Raw genomic sequence first — 23,922 nt, 5'->3', positions numbered from 1 at the left:
GGGCTGCCATTTTGTAAGGAATGCTAATACCTGACAAGGGAAAGAAGATAGATAAAATTGTACCTGCCAGAATTCCTTCCAGAGATGGCATTGCATGTGTTTAAAAAAGGATCCTCTCACAGTCAGTTAAATTTGATAGGATATCCCAAAAAACAGTTGCAAAAATCTATCATAACTTCAGAAAAGTACTTGGTTGAATAAAATGACCACAATTGTGTAATGATTCTGTGGCAATTTGGTTGGTCATTCAGCAATGAATTCAGCATTCTCTCTATGTTTCTCTGTGGACAGAGAATGTATCCAGATCCATTGAGGGTAAACTTGGCCACTTGACCTGCTTTAGACAATGGAATGTTAGCAGACATACTAAATCAAAATCCACATTTGTACAGAGAACTTGAGTTGCTTGTCCAAACAGTGATATAAACAATGACAAGTGGAAGGGCATTAAATACTTAAGGAAGCTATTATCATATCCATTTCATAGATTGAGACTTCAGATTCTTCACTTTTAACAAGCTCCCAGGTGGTGTTGGTGTTGCCAGTCAATGGGCCAAAGGTTGGATACAGGCAGTCACACCTCAATGTCTTCATCATTTAGAAAATAGAAACCATATTATCTACTCATAGAGTTGTTTGGGCGCCAATACAAATTGTGTGTCTACATCACCTAGCACTATGCACAATGAATGGTCATTTGTATTTATACTTCCTATCCTATCTCAAACCATGAAAGAGGAGAGCAAACACATGTGCCTAAGTTTTGTGCAAAAAATGTAGGATGAAGAATAAGAAGATTTGAGTTCAATAACACTGTAGTCACTTGCAACTGTGCAAACTTGGGGAGGTTGTTTAACTTCTGTGAATCCCAGTGTTCTCACCCACAAAAGGAGTAATGATGTCTACCTGTCAAGAATATGAATATCAAATAAGGTCTGCTCCAGGCACATGGTAGGCTCTTAGAAATTTGTTTGTTGAATCCAAATGTGGCTCATTAAGTAATGAGTTCATTAATATATCTGAGGGCTCCACACCATTCAAAGTGCCAAACTGCAAACACCAAGAGAGGTTGTCCTGTGAGCATCCACTAAGCAACTATTACATGCCACAGAGCAACTTGACAGGATATTAGTATGTGTCCCATGCAGGCAGGGCATGGGATTCCTTTAAAAACACAAATTCCTTTAAAAACAGGAAGTCATGACACCTCCCTGTTGAAAAAACCCTTTAAGTCATCCTGGTACACTTAAAATAAAATCCCATGGGAATGTAAGCTGGTGCAGCCACTCTGGAAAACAGTATGGAGGTTCCTAAAAAAATTAAAAATAGAACTACCCTACGACCTAGCAACTGCACTGCTAAGTATTTATCCAAGGGATACAGGTGTGCTGTTTTGAAGGGACACATGCACTCCAATGTTTATAGCAGCACTATCAACAATAGCCAAAGTATGGAAAGAGTCCAAATGTCCATTGATGGATGAATGGATAAAGAAGAGGTGGTATAGATAGATAGATAGATACACACACAATGGAGTATTACTCAGCAATCAAAAAGAATGAAATCTTGCCATTTGCAACTATGTGGATGGAACTGGAGGGTATTATGCTAAGCGAAATTAGTCAGAAAAAATATCAAATGACAAATATCATATGACTTCACTCATATGAGGACTTTAAGAGACAAAACAGATGAACATCAGGGAAGGGAAACAAAAATAATATAAAAACAGGGAGAGGGGCAAAACATAAGAGACTCTTAAATATGGAGAATAAACAGAGGGTTACTGGAAGGGTTGTGGGAGGGGGCATGGGCTAAATGGGTAAGGGGCATTAAGGAATCTGCTTCTGAAGTGATTGTTGCACTAGATGCTAACTAATTTGGATGTAAATTAAAAAAATAAAGTAATCAATAAATAAATAAAAATAAAAATAAAAAAAGGAAAAAATAAAATAAAATAAAACCCCAAATTCTCAACAAGCCTTATATGGTCCAGCAACTGACTTGCTCCAAAGGCATGCCATCATCTTGGCCACTCTCCACTTTGCTCACTCCATCCCAGCCTCTGCCTCTCAAAACACATGCTGTTTGCACATGCTGTTTCTCATCATGAAACACTCTTCATCTAGGCATCTATATGGTTCATTACTAATAGATGTCCTATCATTTTGGTTTTAGTTAATCCTCCCTCATTAAAGAGGCCTACCTGACTAACCAATTTCAACTATCACTCTAACCCCCACCATATTACTCTGCCCCCCTTATCCTGCTTTATTTGTCCTCATGGCCCTCATCACTAACTGACACTATATCATATACATTTTCGTTTTCATCTTTTATGACTCTACCACGAGACTCTAAGATTCATGAAGAATGGATTTTGTCCCTTTAATTCATTTATGTGCCCTCAGCTGACATATGATAGATCCTTAATAAACATTGTTGAGTGGATAAATGAAAAAAATTGCTACACCATGAATTCCTATCTAACATGTAGGAAGGTACCTGTACGTGTGTTGACTGTCAATATTTAGGTGTTGCATGCAGAGATTGTCAGTGCATTTACATTTATTCATGCATCCAACATTTTTAAAGAAACTTCTACCTGTCAGACACTCTTCTAGAATCTCAGGTACATCAGTGAATGCTGTAGGTTGGGTTCCATGGCAAATAGACTCTGAGATGGAGATCACTGGTGAAGAACGTTTTGGGGACCTGTTCTTAGGGTTGATACCTGTGATGGTTAGAGAAAAAGGGGAAGAGAAAAGCTGACCCATGGAGGAGTTGCAGCAGGGGCCTAAGCCCATCCCTCTTGGAGTTGTGGACATTGGATGTCCTCAGAGTTGTCCCAAATTGAGGCAAGGATTTGAGGCAAGGATACTTTTGCATCCACAATCATTGGACACGGGCTGTCCCTGGAGAAGAACATGACATTGGATAAGATGGAGCTCTTCAGAAGAGAACAATTCCAGGAGAAGTAATCTCTTGAGCTGTGAGCCTCCATCGTTCTCAGGATCTAGGGGAATGAGTGCTTTAGTCGTGAGTGTGTGTGTGTGTGTGTGTGTGTGTGTCTGTGTGTCTGTGTGTGCGCGTGTGGGCACGCATGCACGTCTGTGGTGTAGGGGGAGGGGCTGCTAGGGCAACAAACACTGGCATCTACTACAGGTAACAAAATAAACAAAGAACCTGTCTTTAAGGAGTTTACATTCCAGTGTGGGAGAAAACAGGCAATCAACAATAAAGTAAATAATCTAGACAGCATATTAGAAAGTGGTAAAGTCCCACAGTACAGCTTGATGGAGAGGCAGTAAGTACCAGAATGAATGTGAGGGGCAGAATTAAATAGGAAAGTGTAGGCTTCATTGAGCAGGTAAAAATCTGAGCAAAGGCCTGAGGGAGGTAAGAAATTCAGCTTATCGGAAATTAGCCTGGAGGGAAGAGCATTCTAGTCAAAGGGTATAGCTGTTGCAAAGGCTGGAGCAGGTTTAGCTTGTCTATGATCCTTGACCCCCAAAACCCTTGAAAAAGAGGAGCAAGCAAGACCTAGTCACAAGGAAGAATAAAAAAAAGGACTTGTGTGCTTTAGATGATACTGGTGATCCACCAGGCAGATCAAAACACACAACCTCAATTATTCCCCATCCTGGCACCAGCAAGCCATCCTGGGGGTTATCCCATGGCTGCTGGCCAGGTCTAGGAGACGCAGGAGAATTAACTGCTATGCAAACCTGAAATTTACCAGCCTCTTTCTTCACCAAGTGCACCCTCGGACACTATTAGTGTCTGAATAGAATCCAGAATTCTGAAACAGTTGATTCTGGCAGTTCTTGACAGTTCAGTAGTTGTTTTGACGGAGAGACATATTCCTGAAGCTTTCTACTCTGTCATTTTTTTTGTGATCTCACTCAAAATATTTTAATATCTGGTAAATTAAATTCTGTATGCTTCTTCTCTTGTCAGGTTTTTTTTTTCCTTACTACTTTTGCACATTTATTTTTTTCAGATAAATATTAGGATAATTTTTGTCATTTCTTAAAAAGAATGAAAAACAAAATCGTATTTGGATTTTCTCTGTAAATTGAATTGACTTTTTAGTTAATTTTAGAAAATTGACTTATTTCAAATGTTATATCTCTTTACACATAAGATATAGTTCTCCATTTATTCTAATCTTCTAACCCTTTTACAGAGTTTTATGTTTTATACAGTACCTGTCCATTTAATGTGATATTGGTTCTTTATTATTTCATATTTGTGAAATAATATTGTTTATAATATTATTATTATAAATGTAATCATTTTCTTTATTAAAACTTCTAAATAGTTATTATTATACAAGAAAACTATATTTGATTACTTGTTTTGTGATTGGCCACACTACTGAATTCTCCCACTAATGCTAATTGTTTTTGCTTTTCTTAAGGTTTCTTGAATATATAATCACATAATTTGCAAATAATAATAATTATTTCTTTTCTACTTCTAGTATTTATATCGCTTATATTTTCAGAACAATTATAAAGAATAGTGATGATTGCAATTGTCCTTCTTTTGTTCCTAGTTTAAATGAGAAAGTGCCTAGTTTTTCACGATTAATCATGATGTTGGCTATTATTGTGTGCTATAAATACATATATAAATCTATCGATATATACACACATAAATATATGGAAATTACATTTTAATAAATATTATGCTATTACTACATTATTAAAATTATTATGTGCCTTAGATATAATTTGAATTGTATTCTATGCCTTTTTTGAATGTGTTAAAATAACTTTCTTATCCTTTCATTGACTTATTAGTATAGTAACTCAGTATATTTCTGGAAATTGAGACTTTCTGCATTTTTAGCATTACCCTCACTTGATCACTTTAATTGATAATATTTCTTACCTATATTTCATACTTTTACTGAGTGTAATTAAATTGGTCTTTTATTATTTCCTTCTGCTACTCTGTTGTAGTTTGGTTTCGGTAATAACTGAATTTATAGAGTTCACTGGAAAATTTTTTACTCTTTATTCTAAAATTGCATAAAATGCAGATCTTTATGGACTTTTTTCTGTTTGAAAGTATTAATGATGAATACATGTATTGTTTTCCTTGTGTGTAACTAGATGTTCATCTGTTTACTGCATTTTCTCCATGATTAACATATTGTTTAGGGGCACCTGGGTGGCTCAGTCGGTTAAGTGTCTGACATCGGCTCAGGTCATGATCTCAAGGTTCATGGGTTCGAGCCCCACGTCGGGCTCTGTGCTGGCAGCTCAGAGCCTGGAGCCTGCTTCGGATTCTGTGTCTCCCTCTCTCTCTGTTCCCCCCCTGCTCTCACTCTGTCTCTCTCTCACTCTCTCAAAAATAGAGATTAAAAAAAAACTTTTTTAAAAACATATTGTTTAGACTTACAAATTTGGCACTTAAATTTTCTTAGAAAATTACCCACTTTAACCAAGTTTTCAAAGTTTGTAGCATAAAGCCATGTAAATACTCTCATAATTCTTTAAATTTCCTCTACAACTTAATATTTTCCTTTAATCATGATTTATTTGGTAAATGTATTTTGTGGCTACAAAACAACAAATGTAAAAAATATGTATAATATGTACAATCTATGTACAATAGACTTGTACATATGTACAAATCTATTTTGCACACATTTTGTGGCTACAAAACAGATATGTACATAAATGAGCATTATAATTATATATGTATATATATTTATATATTATACAGGTATATTCTAGCATTATATGTTTCATTCACCTATCAAAAAATACCTTTCATTGTAATTTTGTTTTATAATTTGCCTATTACTATTTTTTAACCTATTAAAAATTTTAAATGATAGGAAAGGAATTCTTTAAAGAATTTTTAAAGCTATTAAAAACATTAAGTGCTGGGTTCTCAGACTTGTTACCAGAAGCATGATGTATTAAAAAATAATAAGTTTAACTTTATTAAATTTTTTAAATCTTGCTTTGCAAATTACCCTGTTAAAATGATTAACAAAAAAATAAGACAAGCCATAGACTGAAAGAATTTGCAAATCACATATCTCACAAAGAATTTGGAAAAGAAATATATTAATAATTTTATAAACTCAACAGTAAGAAAGTAAACAGTCCAGTAAGAAAATGGGCAAAAGCTTGGACATTTCCCCAAAGAGAATATACAGAAGAAAAATATGCACAGGAAAAGGTGTTCAACCTCACAGGCCACAGTGAAATGCTAAGACGATGATAAGATACCACTACACACCAATTAGAATGACTAAAATTTAAAAATATTGTTCATTCCAGTGCTAGCAAGATGTGAAACAACTGAGTCTCTCATCCACTGCCAGTGAAAATATAAAATGGTACCACTGCTCTGGAAAATTGTTTGACAGTTTCTTGAACATTTATGCATACACTTATCATCTGACCCATCAATCACATTCCGGGGTATTTATTCTAGAATCTTGAAAATGTATGTTCACACGAAACCTGTCCATGATGTTCATAGCAGCTTTATTTGTAATCACGAAAAATTGGAGCCAACCCAAATGTCCTTTAACAGCTGAATGGACAAACAAACAAGTGGTACATCCATAGAGTAGAATACTTCAATCAGCAATAAAAAGGAATGAACTATTCATGTATGCAACCACCTCAGGATAGATCTCAAAGACACTATATTATACTGTTTTTTTTTTTTAATTAATCTCAAAGAGTAATATGCTATGTGATTATATATAAAAGTAAGTTACACTCAATTAAATAATATACTACATATGTAATATATACACAATGCTCTCAAAGTAGCAAAGTTATAGTAATGAAGAATAAATCAGTGATTGGTAAGAGGTAACAAGAGAGAGTTTCTTTAAGTGATTGAACAGTTCTGCATCCTAACTCTGTGAGGGTTACTCAAAACATGTGACAAATTTTCATAGAACTATACACAAAAGATTGCATGTAAAAACTGATGAATTCCAAATAAGGTTAGTACCAGATTTTAATAGTACTGCATCAATTTCAATTTCCTATTTTTAACATGTTCTGTGGTTATGTAGATATTGTCTTCTTTTTTCCTAAAAAATCAATCTGATTGCATGGAACTGTACACCTCCCCCCTCACACACACACACACACAAATTCACAGAAAATTGGCAAAATTTGAGTAGGCTCTGTGAATTATAACAATGTCAACTTCCTGGATTTCATGTTTTATTATAGCTATGCAAGATGTTCCCATTGGGGAAATGGCTGAAGGGAACATGTAACCTTCCTGTACATTTTTAAAAATCCTCATGAATCTATGACTATTTCAAAATAAACAGTGTAAAAATATTGATCTCATTATTCTGTTGTGAATAATATGACTTAAAGAATACATATTGCAAAGAGCTGGAAATTGTCATTCTCACTCTTACAAGAAAACACTGGAAAAACTGAATATTGATGACTGAGATACATGAGAAAACTGAGGTTGCAGAATAAACCACCCTGCCGTCTGGATGGGGAAACAGGCAAGCCCAGAGAGTCCCAGCTGAGATCCGCTTACCTGGCATAAAGCCACTGGAGCCATACACTGGTAAGAACTGTTAAATGTGAATTTTCATGAATTCCTGAAGGCTGAGTGTAGACAAGCATGGCAGTGAGAAACTATGGAGGCTACAGTGTTTGGCAGCCCCCATACCTCTGTGGGCTTTACTTCCAGGAGCTCCTCCTGGTTCTCACAGTGAAGAGCTCTCGTAGGAAGAAGAAAAATAGTCATTCTGAGATACGCTCAGAACCTATTCCATAATGAGGGCCTATGCTCCAGAGTAGAGGACTTTGCCAGAGCATTATCCCATCTGGGAGAAGGGTATTCCTCCCACCCCAGGCCCCACTAGTTTTCCTATATTACCTAAAAGAGGAAAAACATATCAACAAGGGACAGAGCTTCTGGAAAATCAGCTGGGGATGTTGGAGCCAGGTAAGGGAATATGGGCTGGGGAAGGGAGAAACTATTCCACTGGAGAAACACTTGTGAAAGTCACAGCCTCTTAAAGACTGATTTAATTATAGTATTATAAAATACTTCCTCTCTGTCACACTTTACTATCACAACAACATGGCTCCAGAGTAACATACTGGTTTACAGCTTAAATAGCAGGCATAGTCTCTCTCTGGAGAGGAGTACTCAGAGAAACCCAAAGTCAACAAGGGGAGACAAAAAACAAGGACACTAGAAGAATTTAGGATCTTTAGTATGTATAGCTAGAGCAAACATTAAACACAGCCCAACCCTTAGCCAGACTAACGTGAAATCTTACACAAAATGCCTACTTACTTCAGTTCCTTATGACCCAATACGTCCTTGATGTCTATCTTTCAACAGAAACCACAAGGTACACCAAACAGGCAATACACAGATCTGGGGGTTGTTTGTCACACAGCATTTTATAGTACCAAGTTGACTAATAAAGAAATCATCTTCTATAATATCATCTAAATTATTCCGTGTCTTGTTTACAGCATGTGGAGAAATTTATGGCATAAGGTTGAAATCCCAGGGCTCCAGTCCCTGAGCTCTGAGTTGGCGCTGAGGCCAACAACTGAGTGTATCACAGTTCATGCTAAGGCAGGTCCATTTCTGGAAGTCACAGGACTCCTCTGGTGGCGGGTTTGGTTCAAGGATGCCCCAGCGGCCTTGCTGGAACTTAAGACTGCAACATGGTCTAAAAGCTTTCATCCGCTTTCCCTCACTCTCACCAGGTCAGATGTGCTTTGTGGTCTGACAGCTCACCCAGCTTTTCCTAGCTCCCTCCTCATTTTTCATTTTTCATTATAGGTGTTTCCCCTAAAAATAAAGTCTTTTGTACTTAATCCTTGCTTGGCATTTGTTTCTCAGAGAACCTGGACAAGCAGTCTCTCATCCCTTCACTGCTTCACTGACACAGACACTGTTCCCTGGTGGGCATTTTTAAATCACATATATTCATAGACAAAAATTGTCTGTATTTTTATATTGATTTTTCTAGGAATCCAGAGAAATTCAGGGAACTTCTTCAAATGCACTCTCAGCATTGTTTTTTAATCTCTCAAATTTTAAGCTGGAATGACTTTTTAGAAAGCAATGCCACATCCTTTACCACAAACTGGCATCACAATAAAAAGAAAATGCTTGGTATAAAAGAGCTAGGCTGTCCATTAGATTCTGTATGATAGCTATACACTTCAAGGATCCTTACACAAGACAGGCAAGATGAGCTTTCATTTTTTTTTTAATTTAATTATAAATCTTAAACACACTGTGGTTTTGTGGACACATGGCCCCTGAATTAGCTCATGAAGTGACTGGGTTAATAAGACACAGTTGGATCTTTGCAATTATATAGCTATGACCTTGGTTTTATTTCCCTAAGGTCTGAGGAATTTAGAGGCCAGGAACAGATTTTAAATAGATTAAGTGGTGTGTCTGTGTGTGTGTGTGTGGGGGGGGGGGGTAATATGAGTGTGTAAGTAGGCCAGGTGTGTATTCTTAACTTTCACTATAGTGTATATGTGTGGTTCAAGAATTGTCTCCTTTATGTATTCAACTGTGAACACTGCACCCCAGCTAAAACCCACAAAGGAGATGGAACCATAATTCCTTGAAGCTAGTAAACACCTACAGAAAATGACTGATAAATGGAAGCCAGTTTCAATTTGAGACTCATTGGGAGGGAGTTTGGCATTCTCAGGGAAACTTAAGATCCTTTCTAGTGGCATACATTCAAAAATACCCTTGAAAAAGCTCCTTGACAGTGGTTTTGGCAATGAATTTTTAGATATGACACCAAAAATACAGGCAACCGAAGCAAAGATAAATACTGGGACTACATCAAATGAAAAATCTTCTGAGGCACCTGGGTGGCACAGTGGGTTAAGGGGCTGATTTCCAAAATAGATAAAGAGCTCAGATAACTCAATAGCAAAATAATAATAATAATAATAATAATAATAATAATAATAAATAAACCTGATTTTAAAATGGGCCAAAGACCTGAGTGGACATTTTTCTGAAGAAGACACATACATGGCCAAGAGAGGGACACCTGGGTGGATCAGGTGGTTGAGTGTCTGACTTCAGCTTAGGTCATGATCTTATGGTTTGTCAGGCTCTGCACTGGCAGTGCCATGAGGAGCCTGCTTGGGATTCTCTCTCTCTCCCTCTCTCTCTGCCCCTCCCCACTCATGTGCACACACGTGCACACTCTCTCTCTCTCTCAAAAATGAATGAACGTTTTTTTTAAAAAATGGCCAAGAAGTATATGAAAAAGTGTTCAACATCACTAACCGTCAGAGAAATACCAATCAAATCCACAATGAAATATTACCTCACATCTGTTAGGATATTTATTACTTAAAAAAAAAAAAAAGATAAATTTTGGCCAGGATGTGGAAAAAAGGGAATCCTGCTACAGTGTTAGCAGAAATGTAAATTGGTACAGCCATTATGAAAAACAGTATGGAGTTTCCTCAGAACATTAAAAATGGAACTACCATACGACCCCAGTAATCCCACTTCTGAGTACACATCTAAAGAAACTGAAATCAGGATCTCAAAGAGACACCTGCAGGCCTTTGTTCATTGAAGCATTATTCACAACAGCCAAGATAGGGAAACAACTTAATGTCCATTGATGGATGAATGAATACAGAAAACATGGTATATACATACAACAAAATATTGAGAAAGGCATTCCGCCATTTGTGACAACATAGATCTAGAAGACATCATGCTAATTGAAATCAGACAGAGAAAGACAAATACTTATGCTCTTACTTACATGTGGCATTGAAACTAGTCAAACCCATAGAAGCAGAAAGGAGAATGGTGATTACCAGGGGCTAATGGGGGAAATGGAAAGAAGTTGGTGAAGTCTCAGTTTTGCAAAATCAATGTGTTCTGAAGATCTAATGTACGGCATGGTGACTATGGATAACAACCCTGTACTGTGTACTTGAAATTTGCTAGGACAGTGATCGAAGTATCTTCACCACCATAAAACAAAACAAAACGAAACCAACCAAACCCAGCTATAATTATGTGAGGTGATAGATACGCTAACTAGCTGAATTGTGGTGGTTATTTCACAATGTATACATATATCAAATCATCAAGTAGTATACTTTAAATATATATAATAAATAAAATACCCTGGAGCCAAAACTTACTTGGGTCAAGATAGAAGTGGGGGGTGGGGGAAGGAAACGTTTCTAAATAGGTAAATTACCCAAAAGTCATTTGAACTTTCTTGGGCAAATGAATCAAAGCAGTTCTGCATGTCAGCACTCAGGCACCCACCTTCCTGAAAATCACCTGGCTGACAAGCCATCGGCCCCTACTGGTTGTTCTCATAAGCACAACTGATCTGCTTTAAGACCTATTAAATCAAGCTTTAGACAATGGGCGATTCATCAGGACTGCTGGAAAGAAAAAAAAAAGTTCTTTGGAAAATGATAGATCCATTGTTCCTATTATAGAAAGAACCTTAGTTGGAAAAGTAGAAGACATTTTTGAAAAGAAAATATTTGAACTTCCAATATCTTATAATAAGAAGTAAAAGACCCTCATTAAAATGAGTCTTTGCACCAGAACAGAAAAGTTTGAATACAAGCCTTTCTCAGAAAGAGGGGGACTGCCTCTTTAGTCAGAACTCAATTTTGCATTTCCTTGATTTATAGATGGAAAGAATTCCAATTCTCTATTTATTTTGTAATGCCTGGCATGCAAACCTCTAGCTGGCTCAAGTAGTTCTGATGAAATGCAGGACAATGACACCTTGAAAGGTGGTGACAGTGTATCCACTTGAAAAGTAATTGCTCCTGGCTTCACGCACAGTAACTTCAAGATGGAAAATACATTCAGAATAGCAAAATGCCAAGAATGCTTCTAATCCAACTAGAGTCTCTCCCTTATCATTTAAGAAAAGCAGGTGGGATAAAAATAATGCCAAAAAGCATTATTTACCATATCAAAATTTTATTGTTTGTTAAGTTTTCTATACTCTCTCCTCTTTCTCTCTCAATTTTTCAAATGCTTTTCTTTATATATAGGGCTCCCACCCAAAACTATTAACTGATTCATTTTTCAATAGACTGATTTTCTTTTTAAATGTAAAGTCCTGGAGACATTTTGTCTTTTTTATTGTTTTGAATTTAATGTAAATTAATTTTTGAATAACTGACAACTGGATTCGTTTTAGTTTTTTAATATTTAAGGCTTGATGCATTCAAAAGAATATATGTAACATGTGTAAAATATGTAGCATAGCACTAACAACCTCTGGAACATCCCTCACTATTATTAATATTGATACATTCACTTGTTTGCTCTTTCTCTACTCTATAACCCTGTCTCCCCTCAACCCCTGAAGTAACTATTATCCTAAATTTTGTTTTTATTGCCTTCTGCTATTTGCATGACTCCTTTGTATCTTGTGTTTAAGAGTTATAAACAATATTTGTTTAGTTTTTATTTTATTAAAAAGGCATCATATTGTATCTAGTTTTTGTGGTACTGGCTTTTTAAACTCAATATTCTTTCTATTTTTAAATTCACTCATTTGTCACAAGAGCTGGACTTCATTATTTTCACTACAGTCTAATACTCGATTGTGCAAATAAGCTGACTGCTGAACAACACAAGTTTGTACTGCACAGGTCCACTTACATGTAGATATTTTTCAATAAATATAGTATAGTACTGTAAATATATCTTATCTTCCTTATGATTCTTTTAAGTTTATTTATTTATTAAGAGAGAGTGTGTGCAAGCTAGCACGGGAGGGGCAGAGAGAGAGAGGCAGAGAGAACCCCAAACAGGCTCCGCACTGTCATCATGGAGCCTGATGCCAAGCTCGATCTCAGGAACTGAACTGTGAGATCATGACCTGAGCCAAAATCAAGAGTCGGAGGTTTAACCAACTGAGCCACCCAGGCACCACCACCCTCCCCCCCTTATGATTTTTCTTATTAACATTTTCTTTTCTCTAGCTTACTTTATGGTAAGAATACAGTATGTAATATATGTAATATACAAAATATGTGTCAACTGACTATATGTTATGGGTAAGGCTTCTAGTAGACAATAGGCTATTAGTAGTTAGGATTTTGGGGAGTCAACCATTATATGCAGATATTTTACTGCATAGGGGTCAATGCCCCTAGCCCCCATGTTGTTTGGGGGGTCACCTGTATCACAACTCATTGTGCTGTCCTTTGATTGATGGACTAGATTTAATCCATGTTGGAAATATCTCCTTCTAGTTTGTCAGGAGTCTTCATTTTTCCTATGTTATCTTTGAGAACTTTGAGTTCTTAATTTGTTTCTGGTCAAATGTATTCATCTGGGTTTTTTATATCTAGCATTTTTGTCATATTTAAGAAAGGCTTCCTTCTCCAAAGTTACAGATCTGTTCTTCTAAATATTTTAGTTTGACTTTTAAGTCTTCAAACTATTAGGAATACATTTTTGTGGCGGCTATTTTATTAGGTGGGAACAAGTTTAAAAGTTTATATTTTCTTGTTTAAAAACATTTTTATCATGGGGTGCCTGGGTGGCTCAGTTGGTTAAACAACTGACTTCAGCTCAGGTCATGATCTCACAGTTCAGGAGTTCAAGCCCCACATCAGATTCTGTGCTGACAACTCAGAGCCTGGAACCTGCTTTGAATTCTGTGTCTCCCTCTCTCTCTGCCCCTCTCCTGTTCATGTTCTGTCTCTCTCTCAAAAACAAATAAACATTAAAAAATTTTTTTAACTTTTTTATCATTATAAAGACCCTTTGTACCTCAACCCTGTTTTTTGTCTTAAAGTCTTTTTTTTTTTAATTATTTTAATTATACCACACTTCTTTGGCTTCATATTTGCCTTGTATATTTTCCCCACATTTTTACATTCAAATTTTCATGCCCTTGTGTTTTGGGTGCATCTTTTACAAAAAGTATGTAGATAGATTTTCTTCTTATTATTTTTTTAGTAATCTAACCATATTGCAAAAACTGGAAATTATCAATGAAATTTAACCTTCCCAATAGAACTCTCTTTTTATTTCATACAAGTAAAGACACAGAGGGTGCTTTCATATAAAAATAATAGGCTGGATTCTACCACACAATTGATTATTACTGTAAAGATAAATTAGTAGCTTTAAAAGAACTTAATTTTATCTCCAACCCAATTCTTTTAGAACAATATGTGTGGACACAACCCTAAATATACACTGTATTTCTTGGATCATCTCAACTCTTATGAAGAAAAATCCTCCAATGAGAAACAAAAATGGCTTTATCAAATGTGACAATAACACATTTAACAATATGTCCCAGTGGAGACTAATATAAGCAGGGCGAGTACCTAATTACTTAATCAGATTTTTTTATTGCATTTAGCAATGTAGTAACAAAACTGCCCAGGTACACCTAAAGAGGACTTTGAAAGATGTTCCTTCTGCCCACCACCCTCACCAGGGAGCATTCCCTCTTGTTAGGAAGATTATTCATTATTCAAACCATTGTTAACAGTTCCCAAGGTCTGGACCAGCTGAGGAAGGTAAGAGATTATCCATAGGGAGACAAAGACATCATACTTACAGGTTGTAAAAGAAGTCTTCTGGTCTTGGTTGGGCTCATCACATAAGTGGGTGTCACTGGCTTAGCTGGGTTGACCTGGCTCTACTCTACATGTCTTTTATCCTCCAGCAGCCTTGTTCACATAGACATTAGAGACAGCCTCTTTATCACCCTTGTTTATCACACTTTAAAGCCCCTTCTTGTATCACCCTTATTAACAACCCATTGGCCTTTTAAAATGTCTTACAATCTAAATGAGCTTGGAGTCAGACTAGGAAGGCATCAAAATGCTATAAAGCAGAGGGTGAAGATATTGGTAGGGGTGAAGTGGGGGGGGGGGGGGGGAGGGACATTAATGTAATCAATCTACCACAGAAACTAATTTCTCTCCCTGACTCAGAAACTCAGAAATGGAGGATAGGAGCAAAACAATGAGCCTGTTTCAGAAAGGACTGACAGGGAACCATTGCCCTCAGGGAAAGGCAAGTTTTGGGTGAGACATGACCTCTCTAAAGGACAAGCTTGTCCTTTAGCCTAGGCCCCTCACCAATCTTTGCTTGCTCTTTGAATAGCTGGGGCATATAATTGCATTGAATCAATTTTTACAAGGAGAAGGAAGAAACCATGAAGAAGCAGGATCCTTTGTCTAACACTGAGTTATGGCAGGAAGCAAGATGATAAAGTGACAGTACCCATAAAGGAATGGTATATTTCTTCTCAGGGTTATAGAGCATTTTTGGGAAAAGACAAACCTCTTGTAACTGCTGTTAGGGAAGTGTTGATCCGTGATTTGCATAAGCTGTGGGCATCTCCTTTGAATTGTAGAAAAATTGCAAAATGGGAAGTACAGATACATCAAGCAGGAACAGCTAGATTTCTGAGGCACAACAGCAAAGTAGTAAAGAGCCTTGATTTGGGATAATGAAAAGTATTCATGATTTTCTTATTTTATATTTTAGGACATTCCCTTTATTGTTTCAGTTTCTGTGTGTGTGTGTGTGTGTGTGTGTGTGCATGTATGATAGTCACACTACAAATTTGACATATAATTTTAGTTTATTTGGGTGGATTCCACAGTGTTATATTAATGCATGTTTTTGCATTCCGCTGCTAGAAAACAGGGCAATAAATCTTAGGAGATTCAGACCTAATCTCTCTTGCCATACTGGAATGAAAAGCTAGAATTTCTGCACATATTTTAAGCTGCCTCCTTCCTTAATGCATTGTGTCATGTTCTTAGCAGTTTCTCCCATAGAAGATAGGCTTTCAATGTGCATGTCGGCTTGGGGGAAATCTTGCTCCTATGTATTAACTGCTGACTCCTTTAATCCTGTTAGAATTTAATTTCCCTTGATTGAATGTGGTGTTATCACCAGGTGCTGAGAGGCCCTTTCCTATCAGTACATATAAATCCTGTTAGTCCTCCCCAGACTCCAGATGTTGCAGAGTCTTCTGAGGTCAGACTCTTCTAAAGGAGCACTTACTCTCAGGTTCATCCAATCCAGAGTGTGAAAGTCAAACTTCTGGACACAAATGTCTTGTTTATTTCTGTCTGGCTAAGTTATGGGGCTGAGGCATCGGTGCCTGCGGCCTGTGAGAGTCCCAGGAGTTTTCAATCACTTCTCAATAAATAACAAGTTCAAGGACTTTTAAAAAGCCTTACATTAAATTGTGAGGTGTTCACTGATTAGCAAGATACTGACCCATAAAAATCTCTATGGTTTTCAATTCTTCCAATTTTACTAAACAAAGCATTTCCTTTTTATACTCGTGACCTGCTTTAACTGCTTATCCCAGGAAACTCTTCCCAGCAATTGCTGAGATTTGTAATGAAATCCATTCTCAGTGATCCCAGTGTCTTTGCTTCTCTGTGAGAGATTCTTCCTGCTCCCAGCTTCCTCTTTCTGCATCTCATTTGTTGGCCATTTCCTGCTAATTACCTTCCTCCACCAAACAAAAGAAAGCAGTTTTATTCACAGTCAGTTTTGCTACTTGTTAGCACCTCTAATTATTTTTTTCAAAAGTTTGATTAAGAAGAAATTATTGGATAAATTGTATTTGAGCATCTGTGGATTTCAGGCATTAATTAAAATAAATCAGCTTTATTACTAACAATCAACTTTGGTAAATTTTAAGGCTTTAACTATTTCACTGACATCAATTTGGCCACCAAATGTGGTCTCAATATTCTGTAGATGCTGTAATTTAACCAATTTAACCGTAATTCAGATAAAATACTTGTTCTCAGAGGAGTGAGGGTTTATTGTCAGATTTTTTCAAGGATCTCAAACTCCAAAACATTCAGGTCAGCTTTATGAAAGAATTGGGCCAGGTGGCAATGTGCTGATCGCAGGTCAGATCTAAAAATGGGGAAACCAGCTTTATTAAACAGCACAGCCATTGTTTCTGTGTAGGAATGCTGGTCCACTGCTGTCAGGATTTCTTTTTCCTTTTCTTTTTCAAGTAGTAATAGTATTTTGGATTTTTCTACAATATCTCATAATTTATAAACGTGAGCTTTCATAACTAGCTTTATAAGCAATTAACCCACTACATTTACTACATACTTACCTTTCCAGCGAGATTTACTCTTTATTATACATTCTTATTACTAATTAGCACCCTTTCTTTTCAGCTTAAAAAAGTCCCTTTAACATTTCTTGTAAGGCAGTTTAGTGATGATGAACTCATTTAGCTTTTGTTTATCAGGAAAATTCTTTTCTTTTAATTTTTTTTTATTTTTAGAGAGAGAGAGTGTGTCCATACGTGTGTGAGTTGGGGAGGAACAAAGAGAATCTTAAGCAGAATCTATGCTCAGCATGCAGCCCAATGCTGGCCTCAATCCCCAAACCCTAGGATCCTGACCTGAGCTGAAATCAAGAGTCAATGGATGCTCAATTGAGCCACCCAGGTGCCCCTATCTGGAAAACTCTCTATCTTTTCCTGAATGTGAATGATAATGTTGTGAAGTAGAATGTTCTTGGTTGGAAGCTTCTGGTTTGTTTTTTTTTTTTTTCTTTCAGCACTTTGAATACATCTTACTACACCTTTCTGACCTGCAAAGTTTCTGCTGAAAAATCTGCTGCTAGTCTTATGGGGGTTCCTTCATACATAACAAATTGTTTTTCTCTTGTTACTTTTTATATTCTCTCCTCTCCTCGTCTTTAAGTTTTGACATTTTAATTATAATGTGCCTTGTGGTGGGTCTCTTTGGGGTCCAGTTTTCTTTTTTAATGTTTGTTTATTTTTGAGAGTGAAAGCAGAAGAGCGGGGTAGACACAGAGAGAAAGGAGACAGGATCCAAAGCAGGCTCTGCACCTACAGTCCCGACGCAGAGCTCGAACTCACAAACCAGAAGTTCATGACCTGAGCCTAAGTCAGATGCTTAACCAACTAAGCCACCCAAGTACCCCTGGGTTTCTCTTATTTGGAACTCTCTGGGCTTCCTGGGTCTGGATGTCTGTTTCCTTGCCCAGGTTAGGGAAGTTTTCAGCTATTATTTCTTCAAATAAGTTTCCTGCTCCTTTCTCTCTCTCATCTCCTTCTGGGAGTTCTATGATGCAGTTAGTCTGTTTGATGCTCTCCTATAAGTCCCTTAAGGTATCCTCACTTTTCATTCTCTTTCTTTGTACTGTGATTGACTGAGTTCCATTACCTTGTCTTGTGGTAGACTGATATCTTTTTTGCTTCATCTAGTCTGCTGTTGATATTAATGCCATGGAAATTAAATACTGGACTCCTAAGTCATTAATAGGCAAATTAAAAACAAAGTATTTTGAAATGTATGATAAAAATAAGACAAGGGGCACCTGGGTGGCTCAGTCGGTTAAGCATCCGACTTTGGCTCAGGTCATGATCTCGCCGTTTGTGAGTTCAAGCCTTGCGTCAGGCTCTGTGCTGAAGGCTCAGAGCCTGGAACCTGTTTCAGAGTCTGTGTCTTCCTCTCTCTCTGACCCTCCCCCGTTCATGCTCTGTCTCTCTCTCAAAAATAAATAAACGTTAAAAAAAAATTTAAAAAAAATAAGACAAATCAAAACTTGTGGAACATAGCTCAAACTATGAAAAGAGGGAACTTTACAGCCATACATACAGAGAAGAAAAACTGATTATCAATTATGAAGAAGTTAAAGAATTCAATGGGGATGCTAATTGGTTAAACCACTATGGAAAACAGTATGGAGGTTCATCAAAAAATTAAAAATAGAATTACCATATGACCCAGTAATTCCACTACTGGGTATGGGGAACGCTAATTTAAAAAAAAGATATACATACCCCCAGTTTATTGCACTATTACTTACAATAGCAAAATATGGAAGCAACCCAAGTGTCCACCTATAGATGAATGGACAAAAGAAATTGGTGTATATATAACAATGGAATATTACTCTGCCATAAAAAGTAATGAATCTTACCATTTGTAACAACATGGATGGATCTAGAGAGTATAATGCTAAGTGAAATAAATCAGACAAAGAAAGACAAATGCCATATGATTTCACTCATATGTGGAATTTAAGAAACAAAACAAATGAATAAATAAAGAAAAAAGATAAAAATAAAACAGACTCTTAAATACAGACAATAAAAACCAAACAGACACTTTGGTGGTCACCAAAGGGGAGCTGAGTGGGGGGATGGTGAAATAAAGGGATTAAGAATACACTTATCCTGATGAGCACTGAGTAATGTACAGAATTGTTGAATTATTCATTATGTTGTATACCTGACATGAGTATAACATTGTGTGCTAATTATGCTTCAGAAAAAATAAAACATTTAAAAAATAGAAAATTAAACCTGAAAAAAGAGAAGGAAGTAAAAAGGTTGAAGAAGAAATTAATGAAATTAAAAGTAAATATAATATAGAAGGGCTCAACCAAGCCAAAAATTGTGGTTTTTCAAAAGAACATGAAATTAATAAACCCCTGGCAAGAAAGATCAAGAAATTCAAAAAGAAGCTTAAACCACCAATATACAGAGTGAAGACAATACTATCAGTAAAAAAATAAATAAATAAATAAATAATAATAATAGAAGAATATTGTGAAAAATGTTGTGGCAAAAATATTTGAAAATTTAGATATAGTTGGAATAACAAATCTTACTAAGTCTGTATTAACAAGACAAAATAGAAAACTCAATGAATCTGATAGTTATTTAAAATCTAAATATGTAATTAAGAACCTTTCCACACCCAAAGAGTAACAAAAACAACAACAAACTTTAGACTCCAGATTACTTGACCCATGAATTCTACCAAATGTTTAAGGAAAAAGCAATCCCAATACACAGATTACTCTAGATAACAGAAAAAGAGGAGAGTCACCTAGCTTCTTTTAAAACAGCCAAAACCTATAAGGACGTTATAAGAACGAAAAGTTATAAGCTTATTTCCCTGGTGAACACTAATGCAATCTAAACAAAATAGAAACGACCAAAGCCCAGCAAAATATACCTACAGTAATAATACATCATGACAAAGTGGAGGTTGGTCCAAGAATGCATGGGTGGTATACATTCACGTCCCATTCAGTATCATTCACCACATGGAGAGAATAAAGGATAAAGCATTTGATAAAACTCAATATTCACAATAAAAACTCAGAGAAGGTAACTTCCCTTGATAAAGAACATGTAAACAAGCTTTTCCTCTGATATTGCGAAGAAGACAAAGATCTGCTATCATACTTCCAGTCATTATTGTACCGGAGGCATAGCCAGTGCAGTAAAGGAAGAATAAAAAATGACAAGTGAAAAAATATAAAATGAAGGAAAAATATTTTCATGATATGCAGATGAAATAATTGTGCATATAGAGAATCCAAAAATAAAAATATTCGTATTAATGAATAAAAACAAGGGCACTGGATACAAGAAATATTGAAGAATCATCTCAATCCTATATTCTATCAAGAAACAATTAGAGGGGCACCTGAGTGGCTCAGTTGGTTAAATATCTGACTTCGGCTCAGGTCATGATCTCACGGTTCCTGAGTTCAAGCCCCGCCTGGGGCTCTGTGCTGACAGCTTAGAGCCTGGAGCCTACTTTGGATTCTGTTGTCTCCCTCTCTCTCTGCCCCTCCCCCACTTGCGCTCTGTCTCTTTCTCTCTCTCAAAAATAAATAAACATTAAAAAAAAAAGAAACAATTAGAAAATGCTCTCTTTAAAATTGATATTTTTTACTTAGACACTGAATTTCCTGCATAACTCCTGCTAGATTAGCTTCCTCTCTATGTTGGAGGAAATCTTAAGATTGATGCTGTGAATGCTGTTCACACTCCTTGGTATATTTAAGGTTTTATTCAAGTAACATATACTTTTGTTCTTGCTATTCAGAAGTACAGGTGTTTTTACCAAAGTGCTAATAAATGCTGAAATTTAATCAGTTAAAACAAGGATACCATTTATAATAGCATAACAAAGTCAAACATCTATTAAAAAATCTAATGAAGAATTTGAAACCTCTACAGAGAAAAAAATCTAAAGAAAATCCTGTAAAAATCGATTTACTATTTTCCTATATCGAAAGACTGAACATGTTTAAGATGTTAATAATCCTCAAATTAATCTATAGGTCCAATGAAACCCCTTTAAAAACTGCCACCTTTTTAGTGGAAATTAACAAGCTAATACTAAAATTTATATGTAAATAGGGCCAAGTAATAGGGAAAAGAAACACTACCAATCTGGAAGATCAAACTCCCAGGTATGATGACTTAAACTACCTTTTTTCAAGATAAAACCTCAGTAAATAAATCAGAGTAGGATTGTCTGAAGGACAGATAAACAGATCAATGGAACAGAATATAGAGTCCAAAAGCAGACCCAAGCATGACAGTTGATTTATGACACAAGTGATACTACAGAGTGATAGCTAAAGGCTGTTTTTTCAATTAGTGGTTCTGGGTCAAATGTATATCCATATATAAAAATAAACTTGCCCATATTATCATCTACAGAAAATCAATTTCAGGCTGAGCACAATGGTAAGACAAAATATAAATGGTTAACAAGAAGCTTCTGGGACATAATATAGGAAAACACTTTCATGTGACTGGTATAAGAAAAAGTTACTTAAGCAAAAAACACTACCCATAAAGAAATAGATAGATAAATAACACTTGATTATCACTAACTACCAAGAAATACATGGGCAAAATGAGAATTAATTAACTAATTCTGTTCATCTGTTCATCACAACACACAATTAAGGGAATGAAGAAGCAAGCCAGAGAATGGGTAAAGATATTTGTAGAATACATAACTTGTAAACACAAAGGATTTGTATTTAGAGAATATAAACATTCTTGCAAACCAATATTAAAGAAAAAAAGGGGGCAAATAGTCCGATGGAAAAATGGGGAAAGTTCCTGCATGGCTATTTTTCAAAAGGAGACCATCCAAAGGGCCATTAAACATATTAAAATGCACACGACTGCATTAATTATTGTGGAAATATAAATTAAAACCATATTGAGATACATATTATTACATACACACCAGATTTGCAACAATCATCCAGAATGACAATATCAACAGTTGGTATATGTATGGAGTAATCAGATCTCTCACACATTGCTGGTGGAAATATAAAATGGTACAACCACTGTGGAAACCTTTCTGGCAGGTTCTCATAAAACCAAACATTTATTTACCATATCACCTAGCAATCATACTCCTAGAACTCAATAGAAATGCAGATATATGTGCAACAAAGGATATATAAAAAAGTGATTATAGTAACAGTATTTGTAATATCCATAAATTTGAAGCAAGCCGAATGCCTATCAGTGGTATTAAAATGAATAAATAATTTGAGTTGTATCCACACAAATAATCACTGCCTATCAATGAAAATGAATGAACTTTCATTACTTTGAATGACCTGAACAAAAGAAACCACTCATGAAAGAGAACATGCTATAATATCCCTTTACATAAAGGTTGAAACATTATTAGAAGATATCCCTTTAGGAGAGACTAAGGACACAGTTATTGTAAGGGTCACAAAAGTAGCTTATGGGATAGAATACAGAGTTGCTTTACTTTTCTGGCCTGGGTATATTCACTTTGTGGTAATTCATCAAATTAGACATATATAATTTGTTCACATTCCTCAATGTATGGTATACTTCAAAAAGTATTCAAAAATGTAAATTGGTGTCCAATGTTTATAGCAGCACTATCAACAACAGCCAAAGTATGGGAAAAGCCCAAATGTCCATCAACAGATGAATGGATAAAGAAGATGTGGTATATATATATACAATGGAGTATTACTCAGCAATCAAAAAGAATGAAATCTTGCCATTTGCAACTACATGGATGGAACTGGAGGGTATTATGCTAAGCAAAATTAGCCAAAGAGAGACAAATATCATATGACTTGACTCATGACCATAAGGGAACAGATGATCATAAGGGAAGGGAAGCAAAAATAATATAAAAACAGAGAGGGGGACAAAGTATAAAAGACTGAAATATAGAGAACAGAGGGTTGCTGGAAGGGTTGTGGGAGGGGGAATGGTCTAAATGGGTAAGAGACATTAAGGAATCTACTCCTGAAATCATTGTTGCACCATATGCTCACTAACTTGGATGTAAATCAACAATAAATAATTTTTTTAATGTAAATTGGTGCAACCATAGTGAAAACCAGTATGAAAGTTCCTCAAAAAATTAAAAATAGAAATACTATATGATCCAGTAATTCCACTATTGGGTATTTACCCATAGAAAATGAAAACACTAATTCAGAAAGAGGTTTGTACCCCTATGTTTATTTCAGCATTATTTACAATAGCCAAGATATTGAAGCAACTCAAATGTTGATCGACTGATGAATGGATAAAGAAGATGTGATATAGATACAGAGATATACATATAGATATATATATTTATATATCAATTATAAACAATGAAATGTTTATATAAATTGTACTATATATGTGTATATATACATACTGTGGCACACGTTGACTTGGACAACTTTTGAAATAAGTACCAGTTCTAGGATTCTCATACTTTTAACTCAGCAATACAGATTTATAATATGCAATGTGCTTTTCAAATTTCCCCCTATCTACAATATAAATAGTGACCATGAGGGGCGCCTGGGTGGCTCAATCAGTTAAGCAACTGACTTTGGCTCAGGTTATGATCTCACAGTCTGTGAGTTCGAGCCCTGTGTCAGGTTCTGTGCTGACAGCTCAGAGCCTGGAGCCTGTTTCGGATTCTGTGTCTCCCTCTCTCTCTGCCACTCCCCTGCTTGCACTCTGTCTCTCTGTCAAAAATGAATAAACGTTCAAAAAACATTTAATAAATAGTG

Source organism: Prionailurus viverrinus, chromosome A3 (assembly GCF_022837055.1).
Source record: "Prionailurus viverrinus isolate Anna chromosome A3, UM_Priviv_1.0, whole genome shotgun sequence".
In the NCBI taxonomy this organism is placed as follows: Eukaryota; Metazoa; Chordata; class Mammalia; order Carnivora; family Felidae; genus Prionailurus; species Prionailurus viverrinus.
Note: the sequence above shows the minus strand (reverse complement) of the source record.